The 6,162-nt window shown below is 45.6% G+C and overlaps 1 protein-coding gene across 1 annotated transcript in view; it reads left to right on the top strand.

Moving 5' to 3' along the window:
• The window catches only part of LOC132886192 (V-type proton ATPase subunit F-like), a 59,509-nt gene that overhangs the window by 45,076 nt on the left and 8,271 nt on the right, over positions 1-6,162 (top strand). The gene's annotated exons all lie outside the window — the stretch shown is intronic.

Here is a 6,162-nt window from a genome sequence, read left to right as displayed (position 1 = left end):
AGAACATTCTCACAGACAAGCAATTTGCTTTGGTGGTTGGTGCTGGAACCGTTAAGATAGAAGAATTTAGCAAAGATAAAAGCATCAAATTTGGCACAAATTATCTTTGGGACCTACTTTTTACAAAAAGCCCAGAAGCCACCTGAAAAGTCCAAGATGGCTGCCCTTGAAAGCCATTTTATGTGGTTTTTGACCTGGAATGCAACAGGTTAATACATTTCTGGTGATCTTGACATCAAAATATAGGTTTGTGAATATGAATAAGTTAATTCTGTATTTAAAAAGTCAAAATTGTGATAAATTGTGAAGGCAGAAGCAATGTAATGGCAAAAATAGTGTCCTGTGGCTCTGAACTTGACACAGTATCTAGCTAGGCAATATTATAATAGAAGTGTATACTCAAGCAGTATAAATTTTTGGAATTCTATGCTTAAATATTATAAACTTTCACAACTCTTGACTGAGGAATATGTTTATTGATACCTATTCTTGTATTCTTCTCGTCTCGTCTCGTCTTCTTCCGCTTTATCCGGGACCGGGTCGCGGAGGCAGCAGTCTAAGCATGGAAGCCCAAACTTCCCTTTCCCCAGACACCTCGGCCAGCTCCTCGGGAAGAACACCGGGGCGTTCCCAGGCCAGCCGAGAGACATAGTCCCTCCAGCGTGTCCTGGGTCTTCCCCGGGGCCTCCTCCCGGGGGGACATGCCTGGAACACCTCCCCAGGGAGGCGTCCAGGAGGCATCCGAAAAAGATGCCCGAGCCACCTCAGCTGATTCCTCTCGATGTGGAGGAGCAGCGGCTCTACTCCGAGCTCCTCCCGAGTGACTGTGCTTCTCACCCTGTCTCTAAGGGAGCGCCCAGCCACCCTGCGAAAGAAACTCATTTCGGCCGCTTGTATCCGTGATCTTGTTCTTTCGGTCATTACCCAAAGCTCATGACCATAGGTGAGAGTCGGAACGTAGATCGACCGGTAAATTGAGAGCTTCGCCTTTTGGCTCAGCTCTTTCTTCACCACGACGGACCGGTAAAGCGACCGCATCACTGTGGAGGCTGCACCGATCCGCCTGTCGATCTTACGCTCCATCCTTCCCTCACTCGTGAACAAGATCCCGAGATACTTAAACTCCTCCACTTGAGGCAGGACTTCTCCACCAACCTGGAGAGGGCAAGCCACCCTTTTCCGGTCGAGAAACATGGCCTCAGACTTGGAGGTGCTGATTCTCATCCCAGCCGCTTCACACTCGACTGCAAACCGCCCCAGTGCATGCTGAAGGTCCTGGTTTGAAGAAGCCAACAGAGCTATTCTTGTATTCATAAAATGGAATACGCATGAAAGAATTGACATTAGCATGACATAAAATTTAGAATTTTTCACAAATTGAGCAGAAGGGGACTTGGCTCAGTCCATGCTTTGTGTTACAATTAATGTATACATGAAAAATGACGATGAAGTGGGTGGATGCACAACTGAACAACTTCTTTTGGTTGCTCCTGATTAGGGATCGCCACAGTGGATCTTTCGTCTCCATTGTTCCCTGTCTTCCGCATCCTTCTCTACCACACCTGCCACTTTCAGGTCCTCTCTCACCACATCCATGTATCTCCTCTTTGGCCTTCCTTGTTTTCGTGTGCCTGGCAGCTCCATCCTCAACATTCTCCTTCCCACATGCTCTGCATCTCTTCTCAGGATGTGCCCGTACCATCTCAGTCTCATCTCTCTTAGCTTCATTCCCAAGCTCTCCACATGTGCTGCCCCTCTGATGTGCTCATTCCTTATCCTGTCCAACCTTGTCACTCCCATTGCAAACCTTAACATCCACAACTCTGCCACCTCCAACTTTGCCTCCTGTCTCTTCGTTAAGGGTACGGTCTCCAATCCATACATCATAGCTGGTCTCACTACTGTCTTATACATCTCACCTTTCACTTTTGCTGGGACTTTCTGATCACAAATGACTCCCGAAATCCTTCTCCAACTGCTCCACCCTGCCTGCACTCTCTTTCTCACCTCACTATCGCAGCCTCCATTTTCCTGCACAGTTGACCCCAGGTACTTGAATTCACCAACTTTCTTTACGTCTACTCCTTACATCTTCACTCACTCTCATCCCCATTCTCATTGATGCACATGTATTCTGTTTTGCTTCTGCTCACCTTCATTCCTCTTCGTTCCAATGCATCTCTCCATCTCTCCAAACCCAACTCAACCTCCTTTCTACTTTCACCACATATCACAATATCATGTTCCATGGTGACTCTTGCCCCACTTCATCCGTCAAGCTATCCATCACTATGGCAAACAAGAAAGGACTCAAAGCAGATCCTTGATGGAGTCCCACCTTCACCTTGAACCATTCAGTTGTTCCAACTGCACACCTCACTGCTGTTTCACTGTTCTCATACATGTCTTGCACCACTCTAATATACTTCTCATTCACTCCACACTTACTCATGCAATACCATAACTCATCTCTCGGCACTCTATCGTATGCCTTCTCCAGGTCTACAAACACACAATGTATGTTTAAATAATCAGTTTTATTCCTCTGTAATTACTGCAGCTCTGTACATCTCCCTTATTCTTGTATATTGGGATTAGCACACTCTCCATTTATTTGGCATTTTCTCGTTCTCTAGGATCTTATTAAACAATCTCGTTAGGAACTCCACAGCTGTCTCACCCAAACATCTCCAAGCCTCAATTGGGATACCATCTAGTCCGACTGCTTTCCCTTTCATCCTTATTAACCAACTCTACTTCCTGATTTGCTGTCTCCAACGAATCTGACCTTTTCTCTCTTGGATTCTCCTCATTTAATAAATCCTCAAAGTACTCTTTCCACCTTCTTAATACACTCTCTTTGTCAGCACATTTCCATTTCCATCTTTCATCACTCTTACCTGCTGTACATCCCTCGCTTCTCTGTTTCTCTGCCTAGCTAGTCTGTACAGGCCTTTCTCTCCTTCTTTGGTCTCCAGTCTTTCGTACAACTCCTGGTATGCATCTGCTTTCGCCTTCGCTACCACTCTTTTTGCCTTCTGTCTCGTCTCTCTGTATAATCGCCTGCTTTCCTCGTCTCTCTGATCGTCCCAATTCTTCTTTGCTAGCCTCTTCTCTTTTATAATTTCCTGCACTTCTTTGTTCCACCACCATGTCTCCTTGTCTTCTTTCCTCCTTCCCGATGACCACCCTAGCACCTTCCTTGCTGCCTCTCTTACTAGTATAGCAGTAGTATCCCAATCTTCTGGCAGACTTCCATTACCACTCAATGCTCATCTCATTTCTTTCCTAAACTCCTTCTGATCTTCAACCTCTTTTAGTTTCCACCACTTAATCTTTGGCTCCACTATTTCACGCTTCCTCTTTTTCACTCTCAAGCTCATTTTGCACACAACCACTCGATGTTGTCTAGCTACACTCTCCCCTGCCATTACTTTACAGTGTCCAATCTCCATCAGGTTACCCCTTCTGCAGAGTATGTAGTCCACCTGTGTAGATCTTCCTCTACTCTTAAACGTCACCCTGTGCTGCTCTTTCTTCTCGAAGTATGCACTGACTATTGCCAAATTCATCTTTGAAAAATCAACCACCATTTGCCCTTCCACATTTCTCTCTCTTACACCATATCTGCCCATCATGTCCTCATCTCCTCTGTTTCCCTCGCCAACATGTCCGTTGAAATCTGCTCCTATCAGCATGTGCTCGGTATACTTTCTACCACTTCATCCATCTTTTCCCAGAAAAACTCTTTCTCTTCATTCTCACATCCAACCTGTGGGGCGTACACACACACAACATTGATTACCACTCCTTGAATCTCCAACTTCATGCCTATCACTCTATCTGACACCCTCTTCACATCAATCACACTGTTGACCAACTCTCCCCTCAAAACAATACCAACACCATTTCTCTTTCCATCGACTCCACAATAAAACAACTTGCATCCACCTCCAATGTTCTTGGCCTTGCTTCCTTTCCACCTCGTCTCCTGCACACACAAAATGTCCAACTTCCTTCTTTCTATCATACCCGCTAACTCTCTCGCTCTGCCAATGTTCCCACATTCAGTGTTCCAACCCTCAATTCTAAGCTCCTTCCCTTCCATCTTTCACGCTCTCTCCTAACATGCCTCCCCCCTCTCTTTCTCCTCCGTTTTGGTGCAACAGTAGCATATTTCCACTGGCACCCTGTTGACCAACAGTACCGGAGGTGGCCATTGTTAACCCAGGCCCCGACCGATCCAGTATGATATTTCTCTTTTCAATCTGCATGTTAGATTTGGCACAGTTTTATACCGGATGCCCTTCCTGACACAGCCCTCTCCATTTATCCAGGCTTGGGACCGGCACCAAGAGTACGCTTATGCATCCCCAGTGGCTGGATTGGATGCACAACTGAACTAATTGTCTTAATCATCACATTTGCATACACAGCTGTGTGCACTTGAGGCCAAGGTGGTAGCACTTGCATTGTCCACAACATTCTGTCTTGCACCCACACTTTGTCAATTGCTGACATCTCTGGGCAATTGGTGGAAGTGTTGTCGACACTACTTGCCAAACATCACCTTCTTTGTGCCACCCCCAGTTGGCAGAGCTCTCAGCATGCATCTGACATACAGTTGCTTGGGCCCAGGCACAGGCTGCTTGGTATGTGGCATGCTTCATGTGCTGTGCAAGAGATGCCTTTGTAGGGGGAATGGAATCATAGGGCCTCTGCTTTCGAGCAAACAAGTCAAGCCTAGCCTCTTCAACCCCATCAGCAGTGCTGTTCTTGTCATACATTGTGAGAACAAACTTCTCAAGCATGCTGAGCTCTGCATCATCAGTTACTGGTGGATACTGACTGAGCTTCTGGAAGAGAGAAAACACTTCAGGGCACGCCTCCCATGTTTGCCAAACAGTCTTTGTCTTTACCATGGAAGGCTGACAGCACATTACACCCAGTGAATGCATGAAAGAACAGGATACCATGGGATTTTTCAGGGCCTAGAATGTTTGCCATGTCATGAACTGGCAGCCATCTGATGGCCTGACCTTGACCAAATTCAATCAACAGCTCTTCCAGGCCTGCATCCTTGAGAGTCCTAAAGGCATACACTGCAATGGTGAGAATATCTGTGTCACAGGCCTTCACCAACACAGATTTGCTCTGCTGTTCAGCTGCATGCAGTGCATGAAGATTCTGGTGTCAGCCTCTTCGTGGTTGCAAGGACTTAAACCTTCCAGACTGCTGGATTTATTGCTAAGAACATGTTCTCTTTTGGTCACAATTACCACATTGTACTGACACAAAGCAACAACTTTGTCAGCAAGAAATCCAAAAAGCTCAGTCTTGTTGTCATTGTCTCAGAGGAAGCTTCTCCAATTAGGTGGAACTTTGGTTTTGTCAGTCACTTTGCTTCTACAGTACCTCCTCTGCCTCATTTTGATCGAGCTTCAGCCTTCAGACTGGCATCCCAGTGGATGTCAAATACGATGTCTGTCCTGTCATACTTTGAAGAGTAAGTATGCACTTTTGGAACAAAGTCTTGGACAGCATATTCCTCAAATGTCTTTGACACCGTTGGAGACAATGAATAAACAAGAGAAGACCTATCTATGATGATGACATAACATTTTGGTTCTGTGTCTGGAGGAGAAACAACAGTTTCCAGATTGTTAACAAGCTGAGACTTCTGACCACTGTGGAGTTTTCCATTGTCACTCAGTCCTGCAGGGAATGACTGGTTCCCATGGTTAAAGAACTCAAGCAGATCACATTCACGTGATTGACAGGATATGAAGAGCTGTGAGAAGAGGCAACTGCCATCTTTCAGCACTTGCTCTTTTGATTTGCCTGCACCTGAGTCTGCCTCTTGGGTTCTAATTGTGGTGGTGGGGTGGTGTCTATTTGTGTGTGTGTGTGAGAGAGTGTGAATGAGTGAGAAGGATGAGGCAATCATATTCCGTCTCTCATGTGCAAGTAAAACGCACATCAGTTTTGGCCTAACACTGGTATTTTTACCCTTTATATCCTTCATTATCACTAGCAGGTCAAATTGACCTGAACAGTATGTGTGTAATATAACCAAAAAAATGGCTGCCATCTTGAAAATAGGGCTGCTAGTTGATTTTAATGACATCAATGACATTAAATCTATTGATTTTAATCACATCA

This window comes from Neoarius graeffei, chromosome 5 (genome assembly GCF_027579695.1).
Source record: "Neoarius graeffei isolate fNeoGra1 chromosome 5, fNeoGra1.pri, whole genome shotgun sequence".
NCBI lineage: Eukaryota > Metazoa > Chordata > Actinopteri > Siluriformes > Ariidae > Neoarius > Neoarius graeffei.
Note: the sequence above shows the minus strand (reverse complement) of the source record. Positions and strands in the feature narration are given on the sequence as shown.